The following is a 13,168-nucleotide window of genomic DNA, read 5'->3' on the forward strand; positions in this document are numbered from 1 at the left end:
CATTCGGGAAATCTTTGGGTGTATAGAATATATTCATTCAGTGCTTCAATATCTATCATTTCAATGAAGATTCGTAGTGGCCACCACCTCATTCCTCTAACACAAGTGTAGTCTCTTGTCATTTTGTCCCCATTATCTACAGCACCTTTGATTTTGTTGTTGTGCAGTATGATTTTGGGTTTGCGTTCACTTTCTTCACCACTCACTTGCCTCTCATTATGCTGAGTAGGGAGTAGTTTTACTGCCTTTCCCTCCTTTGGAACGTAGGAAACTAGGGTCAAGTCATTTGTGAAACCAAACATTGAATGGTGAACTTCTTTCTTTCTGTTTGGCAAGAATTCCTTCGGAATCTCTTTCTTACTGGAACACAAGGTACCAACCAATGTCGTGTTTCATTTTAGTAGTTCAGAAGCCAATGGAAAACTGGTGAAAATTATCAGTTGTTACACCATGACCGTTATTCAGAAATGGTTCCATCAGATCCAAAACAACTCTCTGTCCTTGATTCACTTCCCGAGAATTGTCCACCATTCCAGTCTAAATTTGGACCCATAATAAGTAAGATGTCTTCACATCAGCACAAACCCAAATTTTAATGACATACTTGCCAGGTTTGTTCTTCATATAAACCCTAAAAGGGAAGTTTCCTCGGTATGTTGCTCATTGTTCATCAATAGTCACATATTCATAAGGATAGAAGTTCTTGCACACGTTACATTGAAATTTGTCGAACACTACCCTGATGGCTTGCAGCTTGTCCTTGGTTTCTTCAGTTCTCTGTGCTCTTGTATCTCTGTTGCCAAATCGCAGGAATTTCAGTATAGACAAAAATCGGTTTTTTGACATGCAGCAGAAAGGAATGATTGCCGAAAGGCAACATTACCTCCCCAAAGATCGAAAACACTTGTGCGATGTCCATGAATTCGACCAGCTCCTATTAGAATTGCTAATACAGTGTACACTTCAGTTGCATTTATATCTCTCCATTCTGCATCTCTGCATCTCTGCATTCCACAAAGAAACTACTCGTTTGGCTTCCCTGTTCATTTCTTCTACAATGACGCTCACAATTTCCGGTGCGATAAATAATAAAAATGACTTTGTTGTTGTTTTGATTGTTTCTCCATCATTCACTGGGCCAGGTGCTACGTTCAAAATGTTGCGATGTCGACGCCGCCCACATTTGGTGGTTCACCAGAAAATTGAAACAAACAAATTTCCAGTGTCTTCGTCTTCTTCTTCTTCTTCTTCTTCTTCTTCTTCTTCTACTCGTTCACGTTAATGTGTAGTGTCTTCTGATATTTCATCATCAGCTTCATCTGATGCTATGATATGGTCATTGTCAAGAGGCTCCATATTATACTCATTCAGTTCATTTTCAATGTCCCATTCATTTTCATCGTCACTGACATCAGAATTGTATAGAATTTCCATGATCTCTTCGCTAGAAAGTCCTTTGGACATTCTTACTTGCAGATGAAATACTGACTCATGTAATGTCAGCTCATCAGTGAACGTCAAATTCAACTCAACAGTAGTAACCAGCAACAATAACAAACATCGGATCTATGGCAAAACTCAACAAAGAAAATGAATGACAGATATATATCTCAAAATTTTCTTTCTCTACATAAAAGAATATAAGACGTTTCACACCAAGCGGGGTAGTCTTACAATTCCACAACTAAATGTCTTGAATAACAATGATAAAGCCAAAAAAATTAGACAGTCGTGAGTGTGAATTCAACGTCAATCATTTTAGCACAAAGTTATGAAACCTCAGGCATGTGGCCCTTAAGTAACACTACTATAGGGAAAAAATTAACCTGGGGTAGTCAGAATACCCCGCTTGGTAATGTGAGGGTTAAGCACAGCAGGGTTGCGTCACGAAGTGCGGATATTTTTATAGACGTGGTTTTGGTCTTACATTCCTAATAGAAGGCGAAATGGATAGTTTCCTGAGCAGTGGCATCTTACAAAAGAAATTGGTTCCGCATGTAAAAAATAAAGTATATTACGAAACTGGTGATTCAAAACACATTTTCGACCATCTAAAAAAATTCTTTTCTTATAGAAAAAATCAAACTTACGGATTGACCAAACCAGAGCCCGTATCCAAATCCCAATGAACACCTCTGCGAATGGTCTAAACTCCCTCTTGACCTATGACTAAAGCTTGTAGCTTCAAAGTGAAGTAGATGTGCAACTGTGTTATAACCCAAAGGTACCCAACAAAATGCTGGATAATTCTTCATGTTTCAAAATAGTTTTATTTTATTCTTACATACTTAGACATATAAAGAAATTCTGAGCCAGAAATACTGTTATTTGTTTTGATGTAAGACGACCTTCTTTAAACTAAATATGGTTTTGCACTAAATAGGTCATAAATAAACATTTTACAATTATCCATCAAGAGTTTTTGCTGTTGCAAACGGAACTATAACTAATGCTTTGTACAAAATACTTCTGAGGGCAATTATATTAAATATAAGACCCTGTAGCATTCCCCAGTGTTACCTCATTTTCACATCTAATGATTTCACCCCTTTAGAAGGGACGTTGAGTGTTATATACGCAGACAAGTTCACAATCCAGCCACAAAGATGGAACTTCGTTTCATAACACACGAAAGTCAAAAACATAGCCACATCCTGGGAGCGACTAGTTAGTCGACTCTAAATCTCATCAGTTACACAGAATAAGCCTGATTGTTCTTACAGAAGGTAGTCTCGATTCCCAAAATGGTCACAATATGAGAGAACAATACGTTTCCACAGTTATACGATAAATTGAAGACAACAGTATACATCTGTAGCTGTGCAAATGCATCCAACATTTTCTGGGAAACGGGAATGACCTCCGCTGCACTGGGGTCGTTTCGAAGCTCTGAAGAGTCTAGCGACCTACGTCAAACTGCTGCTAAAGCAGGAAGGAGACCTTTCACGTAATTCACTTGTAACTGCTAATACCCCATCGGATCTAACCGCTTTTCCCTCTTAAGCAATTTTAGATGCACATCTATCCCATGACCTTTTATCTTGACAGACGCCACTTCAACGGCAAGCTCTTACCTCGATAAATGCAGCTTTGGCATTCGTGTTATTCAACAGAAGAATAATATTACATTATATTTAACAAAATGCATTTTATCCATCAGCTGTATATATGTCCCATTAGTCATCCACCGGTTTCTGTTATTAACCACCTTCTAGGATGTCTATCAACGTCACATTAAAAATTTTAATGAAAGTACAATGCATACAAAAATAGCAAAACTCAACAAATATAAGGGTGCGAAATTCCATATGTATACTTCCAGAGTACAACAGATTAGCTAGAAGCATCTCACAGCCGTATGAAACTGAACAATAAGGAAATTATATAGGAAAATTGTACAAAGATTTGTCTTGAATACTGACAGTCACATGTTATGTCAAATACAGACATCACGAGAGAAAGACGACGAACAAGTACTGGAAGAACCCTTCAGTAGTCAAGTTGTATCAAAGATAGTACATTTGTACTGCATAGGTAAAATAACGACATACTTTTGCATCAGTGCTAAGTTGGAGGAACAGGAACAACTTAATTAACACCTGTGACTAAACATAAAGAAAACCAGAGAAACCTTAATACTGCAAGTTGCAGGAAAAACAGCGGCAAGATGAAAGGGGAACCACATATCTGTGAAAACCATGTATGTTTACAGGAACGCATGTGTACAACTGGTTCAGAGTGCAAAACAAATTATGTAATAAAATCAATAATTTTAACCTAAAGTGCAACATCGAATTTCAGTGCTACTCCACTTGCAGCAACACCCTTTATGCAATAATGTGTGTCAGACAGGATATAAATTCAGAAACATCTAGTCTCTTTTTTTCACTAAGCGATATTTTTCAAAAGAGGCTGTATCTAACACAATAAACTAAAACAAACTGTTGTGTATAATTGTGAACATCATTAAAAGATGATCAGTTGTATAGTCTTAGGTACTGTAATAACAAACTTAATAAGTAATTACCTAGACACAATCCTAAAATCATCTATACCTCAAATTTGAAGGGCTAAAAGTCTGAGGACATCCATCAGATGAGTAAATAGAGTTTACCATGGAGACATGTAAAAACAAATGACATAAATGGTTCTTAGGAGGCTAGTTATCTATTTACAAGAATAATTGTTATATGGACAAATGTTAAGAAAAAAAAAAACAATTTGCCGCTATGGCATACTGTTGACATCCATTTCTAAGCTGCCAATGTAGAAACAGCATACAATCATTTAACATTATCATTCAAAAGATGTGGACACTAAAACAATCCACGTTTAAAAATGGTCTAATCTTCATACTTTTATCTATTTCAAAGCAGCAGGTAATAGAGGTGAACACCGTCAGGTAATATATAACACACATTGGTTATAGGTATCACTACAAAAAAGACAGGAAGTTTATAAGTCAGAAGTCTCTAACCCAATTTTTTGAATCGATAGCAAATCTAAAAACGTAGTAAATGTAGTGATTGCAATCTCAGTATCCAATGAAATGTAAGCCAAATGTAGAATGTGTGTACAGGATAACACCTATTTCAAATGAACATGACAACTAAAATGAACACCATGAGATTATATGTAAAGAGGATTGCCCATGTATAACATTAATGGATACTGCCATATAACTGTAACTACTCAAGCAGATTATATGTAATCTCAGAAAAACATAGAAGAGCGGTATGTAGGGTGCACATCTAATATATTTACTGAACACTGAACATTCTAAGCCCAGGCTGTAGATAAGCAGCATATAATCAATACACAAAAGTACAAGCTTCAATTTGAAACCTATCCTGCCCAAATAACCACAAAAATGAGTGACACCTAACAGTAAAATTATTAAGTAATGGTAATGCCATACACAGTACAAATCTTCATGTGTTTAAGTATCTGAAACCCATCTATGTATAACGTCCATACATAGTTATGGTAGTGACCTATCTTCCTAAAGACAAGGGCAGATTGTGTAATACAGTCATGGGACTCTTTAATTGGCACTGATTTTTGTAATTATCTGAGAAGCAGAATACATACACATAAACATCAAACAGATCCAGAAAAGTGTTCTATCATAATAAGTATTTTTTTAAGAATGGTTGTGCTAGTTAATGTAAAAACTACATTGAGTCTACAACGAAGAAAACCTATATGAAATGATTACATTCATCATTACAGCTTCATGTAATGCCACAAGTAGTACACCTCAACCAAATGTGAGATGAAAGAGGATCTACAACAGTATGTGTGATAAGTGTAACTAAGTTGGTGACACACCATATAAAAAGTCCAGCAGAGGGGAATGGTTAGAAGGTTCAGAACCAAGTAAAGAATTTGAGAAGCCCACTGAAATTTTATAAGAAGGCAGTGTATGTCCAATCTTTTAGTTCATTTAAAAACGTATCTGGATATTGCTTAAAATTGCAGAAAATCTCAATTTCTCTGAGTATATTGATACTTCAATCTTCATTAGTTTTATGTAACAACTTCATGTTGTCATCAATGCTACCTAAGGTATGTGTGGAAGACTTGAGGTATGTACCTAATTCTGAAGCATTAGATTGTTAGTTATGTTCTTGAACTCTCTGTCTTAGTTTCCCAGCAGTTCAGCCCACAAAAAATCTCTTACATTGTTGATAGTTTATCTTGTAAACGCCAATCTGACCATGCTGTTGTTGTAGTCTTCAGTCCAGAGACCGGTTTGATGTAGCTCTCCATGCCACTCTATCCTGTGCAAGCTTCTTCATCTCCCAGTACCTACTGCAACCCTTCATCCTTCTGAATCTGTTTAGTGTATTCATCTCTTGGTCTCCCTCTACGATTTTTACCCTCCGTGCTGCCCTCCAATACCAAATTGGTGATCCTTGATGCCTCAGAATATGCCCTCTACCAACCAATACCTTCTTCTAGTCAACGTGTGCCACACATTTCTCTTCTCTCCAATTCTACTCAAAACCTCCTCATTAGTTATATGATCTAACCATCTAATCTTCAGCATCCATCTAATCTTCAGCATTCTTCTGTAGCACCACATTTCTAAACCTTCTATTCTCTTCTTGTTTAAACTATTTATCGTCTTCGTTTCACTTCCATACATGGCTACACTCCATACAAAGACCTCCAGAAACGACTTCCTGACACTTAAATCTATACTCGATGTTAAAAAATTTCTCTTGTTCAGAAACGTTTTCCTTGCCATTGCCAGTCTACATTTTGTATCCTCTGTACTTCGACCATCATCAGTTATGTTGCTTCCCAAATAGCAAAACTGATTTACTACTCTAAGCGTATCATTTCCTAATCTAATTCCCGCAGCACCACCTGATTTAATTCGACTACATTCCATTATACTCATTTGGCTTTTGTTGGTGTTCACCTTATATTCTCCTCTCAAGACACTGTCCTTTCCATTCAACTGTTCTTCCAGGTCCTTTGCTGTGTCAATGTGATCATATACTGATTTATTCTCTAAACTCTTTTGAGGCATGGTTTTTTATTTCATTTTCAGTTTGGAATGCTATTTCGACATTTCAGTTTAAAAAATTTCCTGAATGTGGAAACTTGACATACTTAGTCTTCTTGTTGTTTTTGTTTTTGGCAAGAGTAATTATTTGTTTCTTATTTTTCATTTTTACTCTTATCTTTTTGTGTAAAATGCTGTCAACTATCTCCTTACTTGAGGCTATATATTTGAGTGTACATACATCATTACTAAAACTATCAGTGAACAGTAGGGTTGTTAATAAACTATCAATCATGCTATAAAAAATGCACTGTTATACCTTGTGGGATGGCATAAAGATTCTTAACTAATGATATTAGTGGTTGTTGGTTTTCTATAAATTGTGATACTGTTCACCCTAGAGATTTTTACATCCAGAAAACTAATTATACTTTCTTTTCTGTCTCCATAGTTAATTTTAAATCTGGGTGAGCACTTTTGAATAGATTGCAAATCTCTTTTACATCATTATCGTTACCATTTACTAGTAATATGTATCATCCACATATCTCCTACAATAAATTATATTTTCTGCTATTTACTACTGTAGTTTCAATGTGGTCCAAGAAAACAATGGCCAGATTTCTGGGTAGGCAACAATCCCGTGGCAAGGCCCTGTGGTTGCCTGTAAAAATCATTATTCAATGTGAAGTAACTGTGTGATAGTACAATAGTTAAACCATCAATTACCTCCGTAATTTCAGCAGTAGGGAATCGTCCATCTATGATCAAATTTTTTCTAATTATTTCAAAGGTTTCTGCTAAGGGGACGCTTGTATAAAGGTTGTTAATATTGAATGAGACTAGTCTTGCTCTATTAGGAATATGTAACTCTTTGACTGAAGCAAAAAATCAACTGTATTTTTTGACATGTATTTGTTGGGAAAGATATAGTTTTCATCAAAATGTGATTCAATTTTTGACTTAGAGGTAAACAGGTCTATCAGTATAATTAACAACTGAATACTTTCTTTCCCAGTTAGAGAATGAGAAACTGCAAATTTTTTTTACAAAAGTCATTACGTAGTCCTGAAATTTTGGTGTTGAATCTTTATCTGTTTTATAAGTATTATCATCAGTAAAATATTCATTGGTTTTATCTATGTAGTAAATGGTATACGTCACTACCACAGAATTTCCCTTACCAGCTTGAAGGATCATTCTCATTTATCTTCTGTTTAATTGATTGTATTTCGTGTAATCTTCATTATTAGAGCATTTTCTACATCTTGTACTGCCTCGTATATGTTCATCAAGAACTTTCACTACTTCATTCATCACAGAATTCTTATGTAATGCTGAATCTGTCACTTGGTCGAGAGCAACTTTAGTATGGGCAGTCAAATGCTTAATACATTTCCCATTTTCATCATTCCTTACATTGTATTTTAAGCCTTTACTTAAGATATCAATTTCCTCCAGTTCAAAAGCAATGAATTTCAGGTTAGCCACTTCCTCATAGGAACGGAAAATTGAGGTGGTCGTGTTATCTTGTGGAGGATTTTGCTTCAGGTTTAATTTTTGATTTTCTTGTTGTGTCTGTCAGTCACTACTTGACTTTCCACAGTGACAAATTCACCTACAATGCCAAACTACTGTAATGAGTGTTTTATAGTCTACCAGGTTAGTTAAATTCATATAAGCTAAATAAGACTGCCTATGACATGTGGGCTTTCACTTTTGAGTGAATTTATTTTTTTAGGAAACTAATCAGTTCACTCAGAAGTGAAATCTTGAATTGAACTGACCGCATTTCCGACAGAGTACTAAAAGCTTGTTCCCAACACATGAGCAGGATTCTCAGCCAAGAATGTTATAGTTCACTGAAACAGGGCATTTTCCCAGGTAGACAGAACTATGCCATTATTAAACAACTGCATATGAAAGGGGATAGGTCCGATACTAACAGCCACCACCCAATCTCACTTCTGACAACTTTATCCACATGTCTTGAAAAAGTAATGTATTTGAGAGTAGCTTCACATATTTGTAAAAATGAAGTACTAAAAAATCTCAGTTTGGTTTTCAGGAAGGATTTTCAACAGAAAAGCTGTATATGCTTTCACTGATGAAATATGAAATGCTCTGAATAACCTAGCGTCAGCCACTGGGATTTTTTGTGTTCTCTCAAAGGCTTTTGGCTGTGTGAATCGTGTAATTCTCGTATATAAGGATAAGTATTACGATATGAGTGGGGCAGTGCACAACTGGTTTGATTCCTATTTAACTGGGATATGAAAAGGATGAAATTAACAGTACAGGTAGTCTGCAAAAATTAGCACAGTCCTCTAACTGGGGATGTATCAAGAATGGTGTCCCTCAGGGTACAGTCTCGCATCTGTTATAACGACTTGCCAATCTGAATTCATGAAGATGCAAAGCTAATTATTTTTGTTGAAGATACAAATATAGCGATCACACCCAACAAAAAAGAATTAGCTAAAGAAATTGTAAATAATGTCTTTCAGAAATTTATTAGGCGGTTCTCTGCAAGTTGACTCTCACTAAATTTTGAGACTCACAGTATATACAGCTCTATACAGTGAATGGCATAACAGCATTGATAAATATAGGCTCTGCCTGTTCCTAAGGTAGAGTATTCAAAATTGCTGGGTGTGTGCATTCAAGAGAATAGGAAGAAACCCATTGATGAATTTCTGAATTGCTTGGGCTCAGCTACTTGTGTTATGAGGATTAATAAAAATTTTTGGAATAAACGTATCAGTTAATTTGTCTAAAATACTTATTTTCATTCATAACTTTCATATGGCAACATATTTTGGGGTAATTCATCATTAAGAGATAAGTATTCGTTGCTGAAAACAATGTAATCAGAATAATAACTGCCACCCAAGATCATTTTGCAGACTTTTTTTAAGGAACTCGAAATATTCACAATGCCTTCACAATACATGTATTCACTTGTGAAATCCGTTAACTCATCCCATTTCCAAAACAATAGCAAAACACGTAGCTACAACACTAGAAGAAAGTATGAACTTCACTATTCTGGATTAAATTTGACTTTGGAACAGAAAAGCGGGAATTATGCTGCCACAAAATGCTTTGGTCATTTACCAAACAGCATTAAAAATCTGAGAGATAGGCAATTAGTATTTAAAAATAAATTAAAAGAATTTCTGAATGACAACTCCCTCTACTCAATAGGAGAACTGGATACATTTTTAGATATGAAGTAGTAAATGAAAAAAAAGAGTAAGAGAGAGATTATATTACGTAAAGGAAACTTCTGTTAAACTGACACGTTCGACATCATTACGAAATGTCGTATGCATGATTTAGGGAACAAGACGTATCAATATAATGTAATACTACTAAACTTTCGCAGGATAGTTGACGTCTACCTTCAGACGCCTGCCATTCAAGCTTTTGCAGCATCTGAGTGCCACTTTGCCCTCCGTCAAACAAACTTATCACCTTTTCTACTCTTATTTGTGTGCCTCCAAAATTCTTGTTACTCCTGTGTGGTAAGTGTCCTACTCATTAGAGTAATATTCCAGAATAGGTCGCGTGAGGTGTTTTGTAAAAAGAAAATTCATCTTTAAACACATTGCTTGCTTCTAGTATCTTAAAAATGGAACGAAGTCTAACTTCTGCCTTACCTAGGTTTGAGGCAACGTGATCCATTTTAATATCCTTACAAACTGTTACACGTAGGTATTGATATGGTTAAATACCGGTGCGAGCCTCGAGTTGATCTGCATCAGTTTGGGTCTTCTGAGCAGCTGCTCAAAACACAATCCTTAATAAAAGTTAAGCAACGAACCTGACTGATGCATTTAATGGAAAAAGGGTAACCCTAGCATTGAATTCATGTTACCGGTATTTCGTTGATTTGTTGTTAATTTACGTCTTGAAAGGGATTTACTAATTACAGATAAATTTGCTATTTTCAATTAATGGAAAAAGGGTGATCCTAGCGCTGAATTTCAGGTATCGGTATTCGCATTATCTACTGTCAACTAAAACCTTGGTCAAGGTAGCTCCCAATATTTTTTTACAGTTCTTAGCGCGCACAAATTTATGAAGGATAGTAAAAGATTGGTAATGGAGCACATACCAGAAATATCACAATTGAGACGTGAAACTGATTTAGGATATGTGTTAAAAATTTTCTTAAATATGTTAAAATTTTTTTTTAATTTATGAAAACTGCATTAGCTGTTGGTAATACTTTTCTCCAAGATTTACGTATGTGATATCGTAATCAAAACTTCAAGAGAAAAATATTGTTAATTTAACGTTTGTCCATTGAAAAGGTACGATCTCCCAACGTTCAGATGGAGCCTGACATTAGCATTGCCAGTTGAAATGAACGATGAGTAACACAGGAAGAGAAATAACTGTCCACTTATCTTAACCATCAATGTTAACATCAGATGCCATCGGAATGTTGGGACACCGCATTTTTTCATTGGCCCTATGATAAATTAGCTATATTTTCACTTGAAGATGCAATTACTATATCGCAAAACCGGTCGTGTACAATCTTGGAATAGAGAATTATCAACAGCTAATACGGTGTCAGAACTTTTAAGAAAAAGTTATTGAAGAAATTTTCTTACGTGTATCAAGTTAGCAGTGGGTGTCGACATCGTAAAATTATATGTAATTTAGAGTAGACATTGGTACAATGCTACTTCGTCAACACAAAGATAACTCGACAGGGAAACCGGGTTCTTGCAAATAAACGTCCTGAGGTTTTAGTACCGTATGACGTAACTGCAAAATGAAACCAGTGATAGTATAGTTAAGCTGAAAAGAGAACACAGAACACGAGATTATATACAACCTATGTGTCAGGTTAATCATGAAAATCCTGCTTGAATTTACTGAAACGTTAGCAAATAATCAACTCAGTTCCACCCTAACCAGCCAGCCCTGCTACATTTTCTCACCATTACGTGCATATGGATGTGCAGACAGTGTCACAGATGGGTATTTTAAGTCCGCCGCATGAGAGAGAAGCTGCTACTCGAATGAAATTTGCCACTAGAAGCTACTACTAGATTTAAATATTCGACGAGATGGAGAACATGTACTTTTTGCACTTGCTTTACTCCGAGTCTCCCACGAAAAAAAAAGTTCGCATGGCGTTAGCTAATTGTGCTGTTTTTATGGTGTTAACACGCTTCCATTATGGAATGTCCAAAAATCGTCCTCTAATGGTCCGTTCTCCCACTAGCACCATTTCCAGAATCTCTGGAAGCAGACTTACGTCAGACCTTTGTGTTTTTAACTAACAGTCCGCAGTCTCCTTTCAAAAACTTTGGAAAGTGGGCACTGACCTCCACTTCTTAACTGTCTTTTCAAGAACACAAACTTCGTAGGTGTCATGGCAGGAAGATGGAAAAAACTCTCACTCCACCTATCTTCTGCGAACTGGCTGGCTAACGCACAGTGCCCTGTGCAGAGAGAGAGCCATACTGTAAAATGACAGTTAATGCGGAAGGAAAGTCGCATCAGGCTATTTATTTTAGCGCATTCACTGGGATCCATGCAGTACTTCGCTTTCCAAATTTCTCGGAAAGAGCTTGCTGCTGCACTTGTCACGGCAGCATCAGGGCTACAACGAGTTTTCAGAGTACATACTTTCGGCGGAACAGGAGCGCCCCCATCCACCGTCGGCGTCCTATTTTTAAGTTTCCCCAAGGGCCCTCTGCGAGCGGCACATCAGGGTGTGCTGGATGTCAACACTCAGTTTTTGTTAGCCTTGACTGTTGACCGCTTCGAATTGCAAGTGAATATTCTAGTTACATGCACCATTTCCCAAATACCAGGTAGAAGAAAGGAGATCAAAGAAGATGGCTTGATAAACAGAATCGCTGTCGTAAACAGCGTTATTTTGAACAAGAAATAATGGCAAATAAATCTATATTGTTCCAGAGAACTTCGCAGGTCTCAGACATGTATGATGTATATATGCAGACTGAAGAGAGGAGCGAATATTTGTACCAAGGCCGGGACTCGATCCCGCGTCTCCTTCGCACTAGCCACTACGCCATCCTGGCACAGTGGTTTTGCACAACTGTACGGACTACATTAGCACACCTTTCCCTCAACAATCCAAACTCATATTAACGCCTCAGCCCACTTGGTATTCCCCCTAAAGTCGGACAGCGTTTCGGTGGCTCTCCAACTGTATGTGAATTGCACCTCAGTATCGAACTAAACTGGGGATCCTGCCTGAAACACAGACATAGGTGCTTTTATGAAACTATATGTTTCCAGAGACCTTTTCAAGTCTTATACCTGTATGATGTCTACATCACTGAGGACCGAGGGGTGCTAGGATAGGCTATGTAGCTGTGCAAAGACTGTGCAGTGTGTTAGGATAGCGTACTGGTTAGCGAATCTGCCTGGCAAGCAGGAGACTGAGGTTCGAATCCTGGCCTCGTTACAAATATTCATTCATTGCTTCTGTTTGCATACATACATAAAAAAATAACGTTCTGATTTGCCTATACGTGACTTTAATTGGTATGAGACGTCATTCGCATATTACAGAAAATGAAAATTGTAAGGTTGGTGATGGCTTGTTCAACGTGAATTGACTGATTCCAGTGGTGTCACGTGGACATTGTAGTAGTA

This window comes from Schistocerca serialis, chromosome 2 (assembly GCF_023864345.2).
Source record: "Schistocerca serialis cubense isolate TAMUIC-IGC-003099 chromosome 2, iqSchSeri2.2, whole genome shotgun sequence".
Lineage (NCBI taxonomy): Eukaryota > Metazoa > Arthropoda > Insecta > Orthoptera > Acrididae > Schistocerca > Schistocerca serialis.